Consider the following 20,303-nt stretch of genomic DNA (forward strand, 5'->3'; position numbering starts at 1 on the left):
CTCTCAATCAAAAAAATGTGAACGCAGAAAGAAGTGTATGTTGGTCCTCTGGGGGGGCCTATTTTACATTATTTACAGTTTTTAATACTTATTTTAATACACATAAAACCTTAAAAAAAAAAAATTTGGGCCCTCTCAAATTTGAGGCCCTGTGTTGTTGCACTTGTTGCACATGTTGAGAGCCGGCTCTGCTGGGTGATCAGGTCAAGGTCTCATTTTCCTTCCCCTTCCGCTTCTTGAAAGACAATCTCCGGTTAACTATATATATATATATATATATATATATATATATATATTTCCATGCATGAACTTTCCATTATTTCTAGCTCAACGAGGGAACTGTGCTTTCTTCTTTTCTGAGGATCAACAATTCAAATAACACTTTTCATTTTCCAATTTCTGTCTCTTTTACACTTTAAATTTGCTTGAAAAATGAGCTATAGTACGATTAGTATCAATGTATTTATAAACCCAGGAAAGTGTTCTATTCAATGGTTATATTATATCCAAGCAACCTAGAAAGAGATAAACTAAATTAGTCTAGCTACTATGGAACTTGAGACATATGAGACCCAAATATGAAAGAAAATTAAACACCTGAGTTTATGTATACAATCACTACTGCAATATAAGTCACAAGGATGTCTCACACTGAACACATTACAACAACTTATAAAACCTTAACGCACACACTAGTAACTAAGATACACAGTAAACTGAAGAATAGTGTCAATTCCATCAGTATTTTGCCCATTCACTCCATTAATGGTCTTAACCACACCATACCCTTTTGCATTCAAGTACTTCCTGGTCCCTCCCATAACTGCAAGGTGAGACTCTGAAGTATGCCTCATCATGGGCCGGGTTAGGGCCAGCCCTAAATTTTAGGGCTTAGGGTAAGGCGGGGCCTGGTTTGACCGAGTCAACAAAATTTAGGGCCGGGCCGGGGCTTCAATACGTAAACCCTTACCCGCCCTTAAGGCCCATTCTGCACGGATCAAAAGGGTAGGGCCGGGCTTTACTTAAAATAAACTCAATCTGGAAAGAAAAAAAAAATCTTCAATATATGTAGGCCTCATCATATGGCCCTGCCCTTGCATTAGGGTGGGCTGGCCTGACCCTTTTTCAAATAGGGTAGGGTATGGGTCACACAAATGAAGCCCGGTCCTACCCTACGGCCCGGCCCGATTAAGCCCGTAAGGGCCAGGCCCGGCCCTAAAATTTATATTTTATTTTTGTTACATTTTATTACATAGAAATAGAGCTATAGATCTATAGAATTATTTGAATATGTTATACTAGAAAATGGGTTCTTAAAATTGAGTCTGTCCGTTTGAGGCCCATTTTTCTTAGCAGGTCTGAAGCCTGACTCCAAGACTCCAAGTCCAATTCCAAGTCTCCAAAGAGGGCAAAACCTAGACATCGAATTGATCACAGTCTCCTTTCTACACGACTACAGCCACCTCTCTATCAGAACCCTGTCTTCCTTCACTGGAACCATACTCCTCCGCCGCCTCCACAACCACCACCAACACCTCTGATTCCCAATTAGAATCGCAGCCTCTATCACCACAATATGTTCAATTCTGTACAAATCATATTCCCCATAAAGGCATAAACCCATTTCAAACCCATCTGTTCAATTCCGTCTCCAACGACCTGGCCGCCGCTCTCTTCTTCTCCAATCTCCAACATCGATGCCACCTCCGCCTCCTCCATCGTCGATGCCGCCTCCGCCTTTAGCATCGATGTCGCCTCCAAGGAGAAAGCTTAACGTAGGAAGGATTAGATGAAGAAGCTAGATGAAGTATGTGTGAATTTCTAACCGATTTCAAAATGTTCAATGTAATTGTAATATTGGGTTTTTTTCATACACATATAGATTCAATCATCTCATTATGAAATTGTAGTTGCTTTGTGGGGTTTGCTTTGCCTGTTTACTCTACTTCTTTACTAGGCAGGTCAGAAATTCTAATGCCAGCTGTTGTTACTATAGAACAATTGAGATTTGTTGGATATTCGCAACAAAATTGATAATGGGTAGGAATGAATTGACTGAAGATGTAATTTTGATTGTTTGTTGATGTTAGATTAATACCATATATGTAAAAGTTTCTGGAAAGGTGTTATTGACTGAGAGGATTGGTGGAAAAGTTGGATTACTAAGAGTTTATTGTTGGGGTATTAGATCAGATTTCCAAGTTCATTGTTTCTGTGTTGGTCTTTGCCAAATTGTAGTTGCTGGTGGCACCACATTGTGGAAGTGCACAGTTTGATTGTGTTGTACCTTTTTTCTCTTTTTGTTTTTTGTTCTTTGTATGTGGACTTTTCTTGCTGCTTGCAGCTTATGGATCTTTCAATATAGCAGTGGAGAAGAGTTACTTCATTGTGTTTTCTGTGAGTTTTACAAAGGCCCGGCCCTGCCCTTTCGACCCTTACCGGATGGGCCTTAAGGGCGGGTAAGGGCTTGCATATTGAAGCCTCAGCCTGGCCAGGCCCGACTCTAAATTTTGTTGACTTAGTCAAACCCCGACCTGGCCCGACCCTAAGCCCTAAAATTTAGGGTAGGGCCGGCCCTAACCCAGCCCATGATGACCCCTAAATATATGTAATTAAATAGAAGTCCCTTAAAACTAAAGAAACTTGTTTGAAGTCTAATGATATCAATTACATTATGTGAAACTGAAACTTTCAATTACTTCTTCAAAAACAATGAGAAGAACAAATATATGAATGGCAGTCTGATGATATCAATTATTTCTTTAAAAATAAAAAATTACAAAATAAATAATTCTTGTGGAGTTGAAGATTCCTGCAATTATGTCAATCATTCTTGTCATTGTACCACCTGGAAATTCTTCCTGATTGTGAATGTTTATACCACCAGCACTTGTAAATGAAGAAATATGTGAATCAAATTAGAAAGTGAATCCAACCTAATTGTTAATCTAATCTGTCTCCTTCTTGTTGGTCACAATTTTTTCCAAGTTGAAAAGATATTTGAAGGTGCACTTGAGACTGATTAATTAAACTCCAACTTTGCAATCTTCTATATCATCTCAGATTCAAAGTAGTTTAGTGCAGTCATATATAGCAGGTGGATACATAAACAAATGAGGCCCCACCAACATTTTTTTTTAAAGGGGTTTGGAACCCAGCCTAGCTGGGAGGCTCAGCCCCACGCACGGTTTCATTTATTATATTAATATTAGTACTTTGCAACGGGGGGGGGACATAAAACCTGAACCCCATGCTACAATAGAAGCATTACAATAATTCTCGTAGAGAACATCCTGAATAATAGCAGGTGTCTCATCTAACCAAACATCATCAAGCAACAAATAGCTAGCAAGGTGTGCAAGTCTATGTGCAACACCATTTGCTTCACGGTAAATATGTCGAATTTCAATAGACTGAAAATCAGATAAGTAATCTGTACAATCGTCAAAAACCCGACTTACCTCCGAGAAATTATCCTCTTCACTCTTGAGTGTAGCAATCAGAAGGGCAGAGTCGCTCTCAATAACTACATCCGACCAACCTTGGTGAATACCAAGCAGAAGACCCGCTCTGCATGCCTCAGCTTCCATATTAATCGCTGAGTGAGCATGCAAAAAAGGCTTAGCAATAGCGGCAATACCAGTGCCCAAGTCATCTCTGACCACTACCCCAATACCTCCAAGACCACTGTCCACTTGAAAAGCTCCGTCAATATTAATTTTAAGTCTACCCCGAGGGGGGCACTGCCATTTTGTTATGGCCTCTTCTTTTTACAAGCAACTTTCTGATGATATTTCTGGAACTCTTCCAGACTGCTAGTACACTACTGTATCATGTGCATAGGTTGGAAGCAACCATCATTCCACACTATTTTATTCCTTTCAGTCCACACAGACCAAAGGGCCATGAAGAAGAAGTCAACCTGATTACTATTCAACATATCCAAAACGTCAAATAACCAATTCTTCAAGTCCCCAGCTGCATGTTCCTTTGCTTTCAATTTTAGTGGGCCCAACCTCCAAAAGCATTGGAGAGCATCACATTCTTTAAATACATGCAAGCTAGATTCATTGGTGGACTTACAAAACACACATGCAACATCCTGAATATGTAAATGACGTGAAAGAAGGGCTAACCTGGTTGGCACAATGCCATGCACAAGACACCAAACCAGAACCTTAATTTTGGGTGGAACGTTAGCATGCCAGATTTTGGTCCAATATTTCCTCAGGGGTCCTCTCTGCTCCGACGCCGACGAGGACGCAGTCTGCTCCATTTTCAATGAATGAACCAACATTAAGATTAAGCAAAGTTGTTCCTATTCCAATTAAGCTTTGGTTAGGAAAAAACTAATGTGGATTCTGAAACTGGACTAAAGGTCTCCAATTTCAAAGTTTCCAGAAATCAGAGATACATAAAATTGAGAAACAAAAAGAAAAAAAACTCAATCAAAACACATTCAACTTCTTGTAATCAGTATTATCAATCAATATCTTGGTGTACCTTTTCCAAAACAAACGCAAACCGATTGTCTTCTTCTCTTTTCTACTCCAGTACCTGAACATCTACAAAATCTGCAAATCACAGAAAACCAGTTTACTGTATACTAACAAGTTTATACCATTTGAATCATAAACAAAGTAAAGACAAAAGGATATGAATAATTGAATATGAATCATCCAAACAATTGATTTCTCATCTTGATTAGCCAGTGGAGAAGTGTCTTCTTGATCAGGCGAGAGCATCTCCTTGAGCTGGAGGCGAAGGCGACATTGATGCTGGAGAAGGAAGGCGGCATCGATGTTGGAGGCAGAGCCAGATTAGGGTTTTGGAACAGAATGGAGAAGTGCAGAGTGGCGGCTTGGTCGTCTTCGACGTGGACTTGGTCACTTGGACTAAGCTAAGCTGCTAAGGCTGCTATGATTAAGAGTGGAGGATATTAGATCGAAGTTTGATGACCTAGACAACTAGGTAAGGACCTTTAGTCTTGGACTTGGACTGATCACTGATCTTGGTAAAAATGGGCCATTGGGCCTCAGACCTTAATTGGATTTATCAAGGACATACCCATTTTCTAAAACAAATGCAAATTTCTTATTTTCATTTCTATGTAATTGAAAATAACAAAAATAAAATATAAATTTTAGGGCTGGGTAGGGTCGGGCCTGGCTTGGCCCTAACGGGCTCAATCGGGCCAAGTTGTAGGGTAGGGCCGGGCTTCATTTGCATGACCCTTACCCTACCTTATTTGAGAAAGGGTCGGGCAGGCCCTACGGGCCGGGTGGGCTTAGGGCCCAAGGGCCATATGATGAGGCTTACTCTGAAGTAGCTACTCGATCTGTGAACCCCAAAGAATGTGAGGCTATCAGCATACCCACCACTCTCAAACATTGCAGTGAAAGCAATGGTCTGGCTACTCCCATCTTTGGAACTAGCGACGTAAAATCCTTGTGCCTTGCCCAACAAGCTAGAGCCAAGTTGATGACCTTCGATCAGTGAACTCATCGTCAAAGACCGTGAGTGCATGTGCCTAACATGAGCTTCTGAAGGGACTCTCCTGGCAGGAGCTGGGCCCCGTTCACAACGGGGAACAATCCGCCAATAAAGTTGTTGTTGCTGTTTTATCTGAGGTTGTTATTGATGTTTCCTCCGAGGCCAGTGAAGAAGGGGACATTGTTATTGTTGATGATACCATTGTTGTTGTTGTTTTGGGGAATGCCATTATTCCCGCCTTGGACAACTACCTCATTGGGTTTGGCAAAGGGCACTTGGCCATTGACAGCTGGGTTGGTCTCAATCCCAGTCACAGCTCTCGTTGAGGGATTGGTACGGTGCCACCAATTATATATATCATGCAGAAAGAATGAAAGCAGATGGTAGGCCTCTCCATTGGCCACTGTGCACACCACAAAAGTGGGCTTTGGATACCATTTTACCCCCAAGTTTTGGTTAATGGTGACAGAAACCAATTTGATAACTTTTATCTCACTAATCCTCTCAAACGTGTGTACCGAAAAGAAAATCCTGGTCAGCGTGGGATCAATATACTGTTGAAACGTCACCAATGTTAGAAAGTTCTATTGCCCCATTAAAGATTATCTTTCTTTTTCTTTCCTTTGCGGTGTTAACTGTAAAACTCTCTCTCTCTCTCTCTCTCTGCCTATTGTTTCTCCATCTCTCAAGTGTTGAAGACAGCAGCAATCTCTTAAAATCAGACATGGTCTTCTACAAGGGTTGGGTTGAAGAGAAATAGGAAAGGTTCGGTTTATCAATTTTATGTGGTAGATCTGATATAACATTTTTGATTTTGCATTATGGATTTAATGTAAGATACTAGGATTTTCTATTTTGATCGCAGATCGGTGGGGTGGGAAAAAGAAGAGGAGAGATTCCGCTGTTGCTGAAATTTTCATCGATTTTGCGAGAAAGTTTTGAGGAGAAGCACAGGTATGTGTTTGACTTGGGTTTCTTGTTGGTAGCGGAGGCACCGTCTCTAGGGTTGGACAATATCTCAAATCTCAAAACCCTGATTGTAAGGTAAAAATCCCTTAAGTTACATTATCCATATATTCATTTATTCATTTTTTTGTGATGTGTCTCATTTTCTTCTATTTTATTTCTTCAATACGAAATGTTCAATCTCATTCTGACATGATATATATATATATATATATATATATATATATATTTATGGAGTGGAGCCTGCTAAAAGTAATATATTAAATGGTGGTAAACCAAGTAGACCAATGCTCGATTTCATAATTTTTTATTGGTTTTACCTTATTTCAAATTCTTTCTTCCCTAAATGTTTTGCACAGTGTTCAGGGGCATTCTATTATTAAGAGTCAGTAGGGGGTTGTAGAGTTTTTGAGGTAAAAGTCTATTGTCCTGTTTGACTTATTATTGCAATGGTAATAGGTCCTCATTCAATTACTGGAAATGCGGTTGGATTCAAACCCAATATATTGGACATGGTCATAATGGAAAGAGTTCTTGAGGTGAGTACCATATATATATATATAGACACACACACACACACACACGAATTCTATCCAGAGCGAGGTCTTGCTCTGAAATTAAAGTGCGAGGTTGGAGTTTAGGGTCACTTTTCGGTCGCATATCCACATCTCGACCGTTCAGTTTTTAGGTACTAATATATAGACCATCTCTACAAAATTTTAGCCAAATTGATGATCTTTAAGGTATCTTACTCGTTTAAATCAATGGATGAACTGAATCTGTCCAACCTGAACCGTACTAGCTTTAAGGCAGTTATCAATGCCTTAATGACTATCAATTTGGCTGAAATTTTGGAGAGATGATCTATACATTAGTACCTAAAAATTGAATGGTAGAGATGTGGATATGCGACTGAAAAGTGACTCTAAACTCCAATCTCGCACTTTAATTTCAGAGCGAGGTTAGAGTTTAGGGTCACTTTTTAGTCTCATATCCACATCTCGACCGTTCAGTTTTTAGGTACTAATGTATATATAGATCATCTATGCAAAATTTCAGCCAAATTGATGATCTTTAAGGTATCTAACTCCTTTAAACCAATTGACGAACTGAATCTGTCCAACCTAGACCATACTAGATTTAAGGCAGTTATCAATGCCTTAACAACCATCAATTTGGCTGAAATTTTGCAAAGGTGATCTATACATTTATAGCTAAAAACTGAACGGTCGAGATGTGAATATGTGACCAAAATGTGACCTTAAACCCTAACATCGCCCTGAAATTTCAGAACGAGGCATCGTTATGGATAGGATATATATATATATATATATATATATATATATATATATGCCTTTTATATGGCTTGCTTTCATATTCTTGAGATTGGACTTTATGACTCATATAGCTTTCCTTCTTTTCTGCTGTGCAATTGCATTTATTTATTTGTTATATACCTGACAATAGCTTAGGGTGTTGATATATCCATGATATGCGTGATATGTCAAATAGTTAGTACATCAGAGAATGTGTTTGTATTTTTTTGAAAAGCATGATTTTCTAAATTGTTGGTATGCCTGTAGGTGAACTTAGAGGGAGCGAATTTGTTCATAATTTTATATGCTCACTATGATTTGTCATTAAATTGGGAACAAGAGAGCTTGCCAACTTGACTTAGCTCGCTTACTTTTATTTGAATGTTAATAGTCTAGGTGGAGAGATTCAATATTGATGTCTGATTTGGAAATCAATCATGTGTTTATGCATTGTTACTTTACTGAGCTCTAACGTGTAATGTTGTTATGTGGTCTTTTGGTTATAGATGCTGAGTTTAAAGATACTGGATTGAAAAGGTCTGAAAAGTTGGCAAAAGATTTGGAGTGGTTCAAGGAGCAAGGCCATGCCATACCAGGAGCAGAAGAACCTTCTGCTTCTGGTGTAAACTATGCTCAGTATCTTAAGGAGCTGTCGGAGAAGGATCGTCAAACATTTTTCTGCCACTTCTACAATATATACTTTGCTCATTCACTGGTAGACGAATGATTGGGAAAAAGGCAAAGAAATAATACTTAAACAATATATACTTGCAGAATAATTTAACGTTCTCTCACCATTATAATTGACCTGAATGGCAATTTGGTGTTCATTAGTAGTTAACTGTGATCTAATAACGTGAACTCGGGGCATCTTTGATGTTTAGTCTAATATATTTTTGACCTGAAGAAATATGCATAAAGTGAAAAGCCAAAGATATCTAGAATAAGGGATCAACTCTTTCTAAGCCATGAACTCCATCATTCGTGAGTATCCAAAGAAGTGTCTGACATGAGTGAATTCAAGTGCATGGTCCTTAACTCCTTATGTTGTGGAATGCATCCTGCAAATTGGGTTATGTAACATGGCTTACTTCAAGTATGTGTTTTCTTTGATTACCATATGTGGTGGATGATAGGAGTCATTGGAAGTCTTTATACTGTAACTAGTCCACATATTATAATCTTTCTTGAGCTCTGAATCCAAAACAGGGATTTCCATGACCCTTTCCATTATGTATAAAGATAATATGGACAGAGTATACATCCAGCTTAGTGGGTAATTTGGGACATATAAGCTTGCCTGATCATTTCTTACTGTTAAGTGCTGCAGTCCATTTATAATTCTGGAATCCTTAGATTGATATGCTGACTTCTTTTTTATGTCATATATTCTACAGACTTTGCTGACTTCTTTTTATGTCATATATCAAACCATTTAGGGGTTCAGAAAGGTTTTGTGAGATGGTTCAAAGGATTTGAAGGGTTTTAAAGTTTCTGAGCTGTGTAACTTCTTTATATTGTTTAAATATTGTTTTCATTTTATGTGATGTAGTTGTCCATTGAGGAGTAGAGGAGAACGCAAACATCATGCCTAGATTTAAGACTGCCAAGAATTTTCTTTTCTCATTAAGTGGTTTGATTAGAATTACTGTTATTGTATATTCATTTTAATATATATTTTTTAATTTGAAATATTGGCGGTTACTATTTTTCAGATTGGTGGGTGTATTGTATATTATAACAATGCAAAAATCAAGTCACCAATAAATACATCAGATTGCTTTCTAATGTGGAACCCACAATTTGAAAGTCACAAAAAAAAGTAATAGCGGCATCTTGGGTATATGTTACGGCAGCAATGAGCACCATTCACTAAATAGTAACTAGAGCGGTGTCTATTGCTCTTCAACACCAATGATTGGTGTCTATAGATCCAATACAGATCATTCTCAATGGTGTTGTTAGGTCAGTTTTGTGGTAGTGGTGGCGCTCGGCGTTGCTGATGTGGCACCGACCACAGGAGGAGGGCCCGTTGACGTGGTACCAACCATAGGAGGAGGTACAGTGGAAACATGTATCTGGGTTTGAGGCGTATCGGTTTCCTCATCAAGGACTCTGGCTGAGGTCGTGTGTTTTATTGCAAGAGCTAGAAGGAATAGGCATGTTATGGCCTTGAGGGGCAGCGGATTTGAGTTTTGGGTTGCCACGAGGCTTTGGGAGGCAAGAGGGAAGCTATAGGAATAGTAAATATCTTTGAGAAGGTTTGATGGAAACCAAGATGGTCTGGTTTGCTTTAAATACTATGGATTCAAGAAGCTCTTCAGTTAAAGTGGAGTTGATGAAAATGGAGTAGGTGGACTGCTTGCATTTAGGCCTGGCATTTGAGCCCGTAATCCGCAAACCCGCCCGAAACCCGCACGGTAAAAACCCGCACGAACCCGTCCAATTATTAATCCGGGCTGAAAAAAGCCCGCACGCCAAAAACCCGCAAATAAACGGGCCGGGCCGGGCTAAACCCGTTATTACCCGTTGGAACCCGATATGAGTTTTAGTTTTCTTATTTTCCTCTCTTTCGGCAACCAAGAGCAGCCTCCATCTCTCTTTTCTTCGAGCAGCGTCCAAACCCAAAACCAGCTTCGAGCAGCCTCCATCTCCCTAGCCTCGGCGACCTCGGATCTCTACTTCAATCCATTGGTCAGCGCCACAAGCGAGCCCTGCACGGAGCCTCTGAACTGCTCGATCTTTTCCCTGAGCTCCAGGAGCGGGGCCCGCATGCGCACCACGGCAAAGTCAACGTCGACGAGCTTGGTGCTGAGGTTGACGAAGCGGCGTAGTCGCGGTTGATGAGGTCGTGGTTGAGGGAGGCGAGATAGGACTGGAGCTCAGATCGGAGGGTGTTGAAGGGGACGAAGGTTCGGAGGTCGGAGATGTAGGCCTCGGAGTCGAAGTCCGGGGAGAGGAAGAGCGCAGGCTTGAACCAGGGGGTGGGAGTCGAGGGGGTCGGAGAAGAAATCGGTGTTGGATCTTTGCGGTGCTGATGGAATTGGATCCGCCAGTGGATCACAGTATGGAATTGAACGTATGGAATTGGATGAACGTATGGAATTGGATCCGATCACTTGCCGTTAACCGATTCAAGTTGCTTTACAAAAAAAAAAAAAAAAAAAATCTATTTACGGGTTTAAACGGGTTCCAACGGAAAACCCGTAAACCCGTCGGGTTTAGCCCGCGAAACCCGTTAAGTTAACGGGTTTTTATCGGGTCGGCCTGTTAAGAACCCGACCTGTTAAGAACCCGCACGGTACCCGCACTATACCCGCACGTTGCCAGGTCTACTTGCATTTATGATATATTGGTGTATTGGTTGGAACTTTAAGTACCAGAATGTAATTTAATGATTTAATGAATTAAAACCATATAAAGAGTTGAGTTAGAGTTTAACGGGGTTAGTAGGCTGATAAGAGATGATTAAGTTGAGTAGGCAACAAATGGAAGTGTCAAAATTTTATTTTTTTGAAAGGGTGTCAAAATTTTATATTATAAAAAGTGTTTTAGTAAATTTGAACTGTGTGTCTGGCCAAACCCTAACTCTACTCTATGTAAAGTTGTAAACTGAGGAGGATGGGGATACTGAGGTCACATGGCGGCTTCAAGGTTGGGCTGCGCCGCATCGTCACCGCCTGCAGAGCCGTGGTGCTGCCGCGCTTCGGCGGGCCCGAGGTCCTGGAGCTCCGGCCCATTGTCGACGTTCCTGATCTCAAGCCCAATGAGGTCCTCGTTCGCACTCGCGCCGTCTCAATCAATCCCCTTGATACCAGAGTCAGTCTCATCTCTTTGCAAAATTGATTCTCTCTCTTAACCTCTGTTTGGTTGCTCTCGTGAAAAAAAGTTAAATTATTTAGCTGCATTTGCATTTTTGTTTCGATCCGGGTTAATTTTCTGCTTAAAGTTTACATTTTGAGCCTAAATTTGAGTACACTAGGTTTGATTTAGTCTCAACTCTGAAATTTCTTTTGGTTATAGATGTATGGTTGTTCTCCATTGTGGTTCTAACTTTAAAAATCATTACTGTGTTTAGCTGTCAATTTTTTTTTTTTTATAGGAAAAATCTTGATAGAGAAGCTTGCTGATTCTTCTAGAGTTGTTCTTTTCCAATTGTGACAAAGTATCCTAGATAACTATCCTAACTAGAATGCCAACTCATGTGACATTATTTGGTGTAATATGTAGTTGTCGTAGGGATGAGTTTGGAGCTCAGTACTGCCAATGTATAAGATTATTTTTGTATTAAATGGTCCGGCTTTAATTATATTCAGATGCGGTCTGGCTATGGTCGTTCAATATTTGGACCTCAGCTACCTCTTATTCTGGGACGTGATATTAGTGGTGAAGTTGCAGCTGAGCTTCAGTTAAGGGACTTACTGTAGGACAAGAAGTTTTTGGTGCATTGCATCTGACTGCTGTGAGGGGTACTTATACAGATAACGCAATTCTTTCAGAAGATGAACTTGCACCAAAACCAGCGTCAATCACACGTGGTAAATATTTTTGTACTTCTTTCTAGGCTTCTAGCTAGTCAAAGAAGTTCTATTGATTGTGTATTGGCTTTCCATCAATTTGATTGGCTGCATATCTTTTGTAATTCTCCATTCCCTTGATATTGTAATAGTGGAGCTATTCGATAAAGCTACTGTTAGTAGATTGTTTTGTGGTAGGTAGAAAGTTTTTAATCAACTAAAAATGTTTGGAGCTTGTGCGTGAAGGTTCGCTTTCCTTGACCTAGGGAAATGATGAAAGAAGCATTAAAGTTTTGGCTTGCACAGATATTAGAACAAAATTCGTTGCTTGTAGATTAGTTAGGGGATGAACCCCTATCAGGCATTCATAGCAACAAATGTTAAACAGAGCATGAGAAGTTGCTTTCTAAAAATTGGCAAACAGCAGTAAGAAGTGTTATGAAAATCTATGTAGATTAACTATGGTTTGTGAAGGCTAAGGTCTAGGGCAGACAAGACCAAAATTTTAAATTTTAAATTCTGGGCCTTCTTGAGAAATGAAATATTGAAATTGTTTGCATATGACATGTCTTTGATGATATGTGTAATTCAATACAGTATGCACTATGAGCAAACTGGTGTAATCAGTTCTCTCACGATTCCAATTTACATTAGAATTTGATTATTATTAGTAGTTAAATGTATCAGGGTTTACTTTTTGCATTCTGTTTATTTGGGTTCTGACTACAGAACGTGCTTTTATTTAATTTTATGTGATACCAGGAAGCAATTGCCATTCCTTTTGCTGCATTGACTGCTTGGCGTGCTCTAAAAGGTACTGCAAGGATATCTGAGGGGACAGAGGGGTATGTTCTTATATATCAAGATTTAGTTAATTGTTTCAGTTTTGAGTCAAAGAGGTTTTGAGTTAATTTCCCAAAAGGCATGGATTCGTGCTTCTGTTTCTTTTTTCAATAAAAGTTGTTTCTATCAAAAAGGAAAAGTATTGACTGAATTTTCACATGGATTTATCATTGTTTATGGTGGTCTGCTTTTCACCCTGCTTATACTTATCAATTTAAGAGAAGATTGTCCTTGTCTGGCCATTTCTCCCCGAAGATTGTCCTTGTCTGGCCATTTCTCCCCGAAAATTTGTTTATCATTGGAGATATCAGGATGAAACTTTTAGTCCCCAATATTTATTTGTGACGTTATATTTTCTGAGTTGCTCTCTGTTTCTGAATAATAATCAGGAGGAACTAGGAAGATGTCCCTTGGGCTATTTCTGAATATTTTTGCTTGGATCCGGGGTTAGTTGTATCATTGACAGTTGTGATGGTTAAGGTTGTAAAGAATATCTCATCAGGAAAGGTTGTCAAGAATATAATTACCGTCTCGGAGGACTCCTTGTTCATTTTATTCACCAATAAATTGTCTTTTTTCTTATTTGAAGATAAATAAGTATAATATGCTATATTTTCAGAAACATTATTGCTTCTTGTAGTGCATTGATAATGTATCTTATCTGCACAGGCAAAGGCTGTTAGTGGTGGGTGGTGGAGGAGCTGTAGGTTTTGCTGCAATCCAGCTTGCAGTAGCCGCAAGGTGCCATGTTACTACTACATGTGGAAGCCAAAGTATAGATCGAGTATTGGCCGCTGGTGCTGAGCAGGCTGTTGACTATACCGCTGAGGTGATGATGTAATCAGCTATTACTTGTTCCATATATTTGTTATGCTGATACTTTGGAGTAGAAAATTATTTGAATGTGCTATGGTGGTAATACCCTGAGAATAATTAATAGTGGGAAAATTCTTAAGGATATGGCATTGACAATAAAGGGGAAGTTTGATGCTGTCTTGGACACCATTGGTGGGTCAGAGACGGAAAGAATAAGTGTAAGTTTGTTAAAGAAAGGCGGACACTATATGACACTTCAGGTGAGACATAGAATTATTTACTTTCAGAATGGGGCAACATATGCTTATGAGGATTTATAATGTTATCATCGATTTGTTGCAGGGTGAGGCAGCATCTTTGACTGATAGATATGGGACAGCAATTGGGCTTCCAGTTGCTACTGCTGTTTTACTGAAGAAACAGATCCAGTACCGGTCTTCTCATGGAATAGGTAATACAAACAATTATGTATTTGTAAATGGTTCAGCATAGTTTAAGTGCATTGTTTGTTAAAACAGGGGAAATGTGAATCTCTTGACAGGTTGATTAAATGTGAATTTGTTGGTGGATCTGCAGTTTGAACTTTTTTAACCCTCTTTTTTATTTAGCTTGCTTAGGGACCTAATTGATCACTTTGCAGCCCTGAGGAGGGTAAAGGCAATTAAATAGAGGAGTTTAAGGAAGAATGTAATACTTATGAAATAGATTTTGTTGCTGACTGTTGTCATTAGTTTATGTTTTTCTGCGCTAGTTGAAACAGTAATGTTTAATTCTAACAGATAATTAAGACTAAAAGCTTTGCATTGAACCTCAACTTTTTCTCTTCCATACAAAACTGCCACTTGTGATCATACCCTTGGAGCTTGTTTTCATAAGTTTTGGTCCTTTATCTTTACCCCATAGAGAAATAATGCTTGCTATATACTTGTAAAGGTTTCAGGTTGTGAAGTTTTTTTAGGTGGACAGTGTTTAGATTAACTGATTTATATTAGTCTCTAACAAGAGAAAATTAGATACAATATGGAACACAGAATGCTATATTGTTGGGTTATTAAACAGTTTCTATGTTTTCTTCTTCTATTGATGGTGTAGAGTACTGGTGGACCTTCATGAGAGCAGATTCAGAAGGGTTACATAAGATCCGGAGGCTATCTGAAGCTGGAAAGTTAAACATACCTGTGGAGAAAACATTTCCCATCACTCAAGTGAGAGAGGCTCATGAGGCAAAGGAGAAGAAGCAGATTTATGGTAAAGTAGTGCTCGAACTTGACTGAAAGAAAATAGCACTAGCTCAAACCGGTTATCCTATTTCTCGTACATTCATCACTCTATTTTGCGCATCTATGTTGGTTGTTGCTCTTCACCATTTGTTTGGAGAGAGAGGTTACTGCATTCTAGGCCTTCTCCGTGCAACAATAACTAGCAGTTGTACTGGGGTCAAAAGTTCTTTTTTATATCCCGTTTGCAATTTGTAAATGTTTGAGAATGTTCAGTTAGTTCAGTTAGATCTTTATAATGGCCTTACACTGTAATTATTTTATATATTTATACTTAGTCCAAGACTCCAAGTCTAAGATATCATCCATTAAACATGGAACTGGTAGTCTGAGACTGGCAGTGAACGTCTTGATAGTTATAATCAACTGGATGTTGGTCTGCTCCACGAATGTGAAGTAGAAAAGTGCTACTAGTTTTCATTTTTGACAACATTGTTTTTAGAGGGGCAGTTACAATGGTTCATTTGTAATTGATAGGCAGAAATAAATGCTGCTTCAGACATCTACTTTTTTGTGTTCAGTATATAAAAGCTAATGGCAACTATTTCCACATAATCTGTTCCAACTGTTGAAAGCCTGTGAAGACTATTGAACTCTTTGTTAGAACAATGCACAATAAGCAATGGATCGTGTACCACAATGAATTGTATATAGATATTGATATAATTATGAAATCAATTTACCAAAGTAAGTCAATCCTAATACACGAACAGTTCTAATATATATGTATATATATATATATATATATATATATATATATGTACACACACAAGGAATAAGTTTTGTTGAATTTAAACAAAAAAAAAAAAAAATAGAATTACTGACTTGATAATAGATAGAGGCTTGCTTGCAGCAATCTCCTAAGACAGAAATTCGTCCCTACTCTTGTGCTTGTAGTTCCTTGGACGTCTATCTTGCAGGATACAACTATCTGATTCAAGTCGAAGAATCCTGTCAAACTTTACTATGTGTTTCTCTTTTCAGAAGAAGGAGGGGAGAGGAGAAGCGTACGTTCTGTTTCTTCTTGTGTTCCATATATAGACCTCACAGTTGTAACTGTTTGTTCCAATTTCAAACTCAATGATATTTATCCGAAAATCAAACAAGAACCAGAAACAAAACGTTTGATATTTATCCGAAAATCAAACAAGAACCAGAAACAAAACGTATTTACAACAGGGCATAGGTCTACATCCTCCCAATTTTGGGCATTGCCTCTCTTTGTCCATTTAATAAGTGTTTTAAGAACCCTTATTAAAGGACATATTCCTTAAACCATTTCTTAGATGTGGGAGTCCCTCCCACATTCTCCACATTCTCCAACACTCTTTTTATGTTGAGGGCAATGTTGGTGAAAGAATGTCTATCCGAGGGATTTAGAGAACTGGAACTAATTCGTGGGTGGAATTGCTGGGAGGAGAGATTGAGGCAAAATTTCGCTTAGAAAGATGAAAATTTAGAGAACTTGAAAAATCGAAAGGAGCAAATGAAACTGCACACAGTACATTACATACATTAAGGTTTACAATACAAGAAAATCCAATTATAATATAAATTCATGAAAAACTGGAGGATAGAGATTATCAAATTTACTCACCCTATAGCAACAAGTAATGGTAACTTTGCTTACTGAAATGTTGCTGATGGATTGGAGTTTGTTGTAGAAGATGAGGTGAACCGTGAAAAATTGATGGATGGCTCACTTTGACCTGCAGTAGTGTCACAATTGGACGACGTTGAGAGTGATGGAAGACCAAAAGCCATTGGCATCTTTGGTGGGAGAACGGGCAATGGAACTTCAAAGTTAAGCACTTGAATTGCTTGTTGTATCAAAGGCCTGAAATTGTAATCCGGATGAGCGCACCACAACCCAACCATCAATAAGCACTCCATTTGTTTCACATCAAACTCTCCACGCAGTTTTGGATCAGCTGCTTCGATAATTTTCCCATCTCCATAGAGCTCCCAAACCCATTTCACCATATTGATTTGCTTCTCTTCATACCTCGAATCAATGGGTTTTCTGCCACAAGCTATTTCCAAAGCAACAACTCCGAAACTATAGACATCTGTTTGCTTGCTAGCCTTTCCCGTTGTAACATATTCCATAGCCATGTAGCCCATTGTTCCTGCTACAATCGTAGTTTGAGACATTTTTCCATGGTCTACAAGTCGAGCTAACCCAAAATCTCCAAGTTTGGCATTGAAATTCGAGTCCAACATAACATTGCTGGATTTGATATCCCTGTGCAGCACACACTGTTCCCATTCTTGGTGAAGATAGAGCAATCCTGCGGCCAATCCATTTGCAATTTTGTACCTTACCTCCCAAGTTAACATGCTTTCTTCTTTGAACAGATGAGCATCTAAGCTTCCGTTGGGCATATATTCGTAGACAAGTAGGAGTTTCTTTTCGTGGCACCAACCAATTAGTTGCACTAGATTCCGATGCCTCAGCCGACTGATGATACTTACTTCTGCTGCATACTCCTTCAACCCTTGTTTAGACCCTCGGGATATCTTCTTAACGGCAACATATGAGTCCAAATCTTTGATGCAGCCTCTATAAACTCGGCCAAATCCTCCTTCCCCAAGCTTTTCTCCTTGTTCAAAATTGTTAGTTGCTTGGGCCAATTCATTCTAGGAAAACTTCCTGGGGCCTATCCCCTTTTCGAATTCATCAGGAACCAAATCATGAATATCCAAAGTATCATCATCAGTAGTACTTTCCCCAGCTGTTCCCCTCTTCTTCTTCCTGCAGAAGAAGTACCAAACCAAAGCCAATGCACCAACCAAGGTAACACATCCACCAACACCCAATCCGACTGCTAGTCCTAAGTTGTTGTTGGACGTCGTCGCACTATTGCTAGGCAGAGGATTGTTGTTTGTCGAATTATCATCCTCCAGAAGAGTGGAGGTAAAATTCCATGCAATGATCTTATGCAGAGCAACTGCATAACCCGTGGAAGCAGAGAATCCAACAATGACCCTATCGGGCAAGTATTGAAGCAGATCAATCAAGCAATAAATTTTTTTGATCACCTGTACTTTCCTGTAACGATCTACAAAAGTAGTGAAGGCAACACTAAGATTTTTTGAGCTGGAGTTGTAGCTAATTGTGGCAATATTTTGTTTTCCTTCAATGATACCACCACTCCATTCCGTGGTAAGATTAGACTTGACAGAGTTGATGTCGATCCCCACATGATCGTAATCAGGATCTTCGATTGTTGGTTGGCCTATATTATGCCTATTATTAGGGTAGATATCAAACTCGACTGCCACAAACGAGTACCTAGTGGTAAATTTTGGCGGCGTAGTGTTGACAGGGAGGCCAAGTTTGCTGCCTCTATCTAAGGCCTGGTCGAGTAAGGAGCCGTTTGGAGCAAGGAAGAACACCAAGCCGTCACCGCAGAGGGGGTCATTGGAGGTGTCACTGGAGAATATGAAACTTGAAGTGAAATCAGCTAGTTTTTCATTCTGCCGGAGGAGGAACGATTCACCGAAGGTGGCTCTACCGGTGCTCCAGTTCCTTGCGTCATCAAGAGCACTTTTGGTGAGTCGGAGGGAGCCGTCGGTGAAAGCATCTCCCTCTAGAAATAGAGTCCTGGTGTTGGCGGGAAAGCTGGAGAAGTTGAAAGTCAATGGAGTTGCAGACAAGGTTAAAACAAACAAGAGAAGAAGAAGGAACTGGAGTGCTGTTATGTTGACAGCCATCTTCAATTTTGTGTTCATTCGAGTCTCTAGAGTAACTATGAACTTGCTACAACAAAACTAGGGCTTCAAATCTTCTGTCCCCATTTCCTTATCCCTTTCCCTGTCACACTATAAAATTTTGACGCTTGGCATTTGTTGCCTACTTAGCTTAACCATCTCTTATCAGCCTGACTTCAAATCTTCTGTCCCCATTTCCTTATCTCCTTCCCTATCTCCCTATAAAATTTTGACACTTGAAATTTGTTGCCTACTCAGCTTAACCATCTCTTATCAGCCTAGTAACCCAGTTAAACTCTAACTAAGGTATTCATAAGGAGCTCCACAGAATCTATGTCACATCATTCGATACAAATATAGGCCGGCGAAAAGAATTAGAAGCCCCCAAATGTCAAAACAAACAAATAAATTGATTCAGCCCAAAAAAAAAAAAAAGTCTAACAGAACGACAACTAATATTTTATTGTTTCAGTACTTTGACGATTATGTTGCTGGAGAATAAAATTTGGACTTTGTTTCCTAATATTTCAAAGTTATTTTGGTACATTTTTTCAGTTTTGACTAACAAACCCTCTTCTCTTAATAATAGTATTGATAATATAATTTCTTCTTTAAAAACACATACGCATTCAAATTGGTCATAATTTAGTCATTTGTGTAGGGGTGACATCATTTAGTATAGATTGACCAACAAAGAAAGTTACAGTCATCGGGGACGTGACTCCATTAGGTGTTCTCAAAAGTGTATATCCAAGGTGAAGAATGCCTAGCTCTGGCCTTCAACAACATATTCGCCATCAACACCATCTTCTCAATGGCAAGGCCAGCCCTGAGGGCTGCCTCTTGAGGCGGCCGCCTCAGGCCACCGGCGGTTTTTTATTTATATAAATATAGATTTCAACAATCAGTTATATATTTTTCTTCGCCCACTTGCTATATGGACTGTTGTAGTTCAGTTGGTGGGGAACGTGGTGGCTTGCATTTATGAGCCACCCCACCCAGGTTTTATTTTTAAGCTTGTTCAATTCACTTTGCTTTTTTTATTTTTATTCTTTTTTCTGGGTTTCTCCCTAGCCGCGTCTTTTGGCAGCGCCGTCAATGGTGAGAAACGGTGCTTTGGCATGGAGGCCGCGCAAAACACGGCTATTTGGGAGTGGTTTCTGGCGTATCTTCGTGGTAGACGGGGTGGCTGCTGTGTATTAGAACAAGGATGACCGTTGGTTTGGGGAGCCTGATCGACAGTTTATGGAGGCATGTATGGCTCTTGGTGCAAGGCCAATACGGTTCCCTGTACATCGTCGATCTGAGGGCCTGCTCATGGGTCGGGCGCGAGCGGCTGCAGCGTCTGATGGCGGTGGTGG

At 39.6% G+C, this 20,303-nt stretch overlaps 3 pseudogenes; 1 reads left to right on the top strand and 2 right to left on the bottom strand.

Moving 5' to 3' along the window:
* Positions 1–692: 692 nt before the first annotated feature.
* On the bottom strand, positions 693–6,973 carry LOC112167675 (annotated as a pseudogene).
* Positions 6,974–10,327: 3,354 nt separating this feature from the next.
* LOC112166402 lies at positions 10,328–15,658 on the top strand (annotated as a pseudogene).
* Positions 15,659–16,691: 1,033 nt separating this feature from the next.
* LOC121049433 lies at positions 16,692–18,970 on the bottom strand (annotated as a pseudogene).
* Positions 18,971–20,303: the final 1,333 nt, after the last annotated feature.

Source organism: Rosa chinensis, chromosome 5 (genome assembly GCF_002994745.2).
Source record: "Rosa chinensis cultivar Old Blush chromosome 5, RchiOBHm-V2, whole genome shotgun sequence".
In the NCBI taxonomy this organism is placed as follows: Eukaryota; Viridiplantae; Streptophyta; class Magnoliopsida; order Rosales; family Rosaceae; genus Rosa; species Rosa chinensis.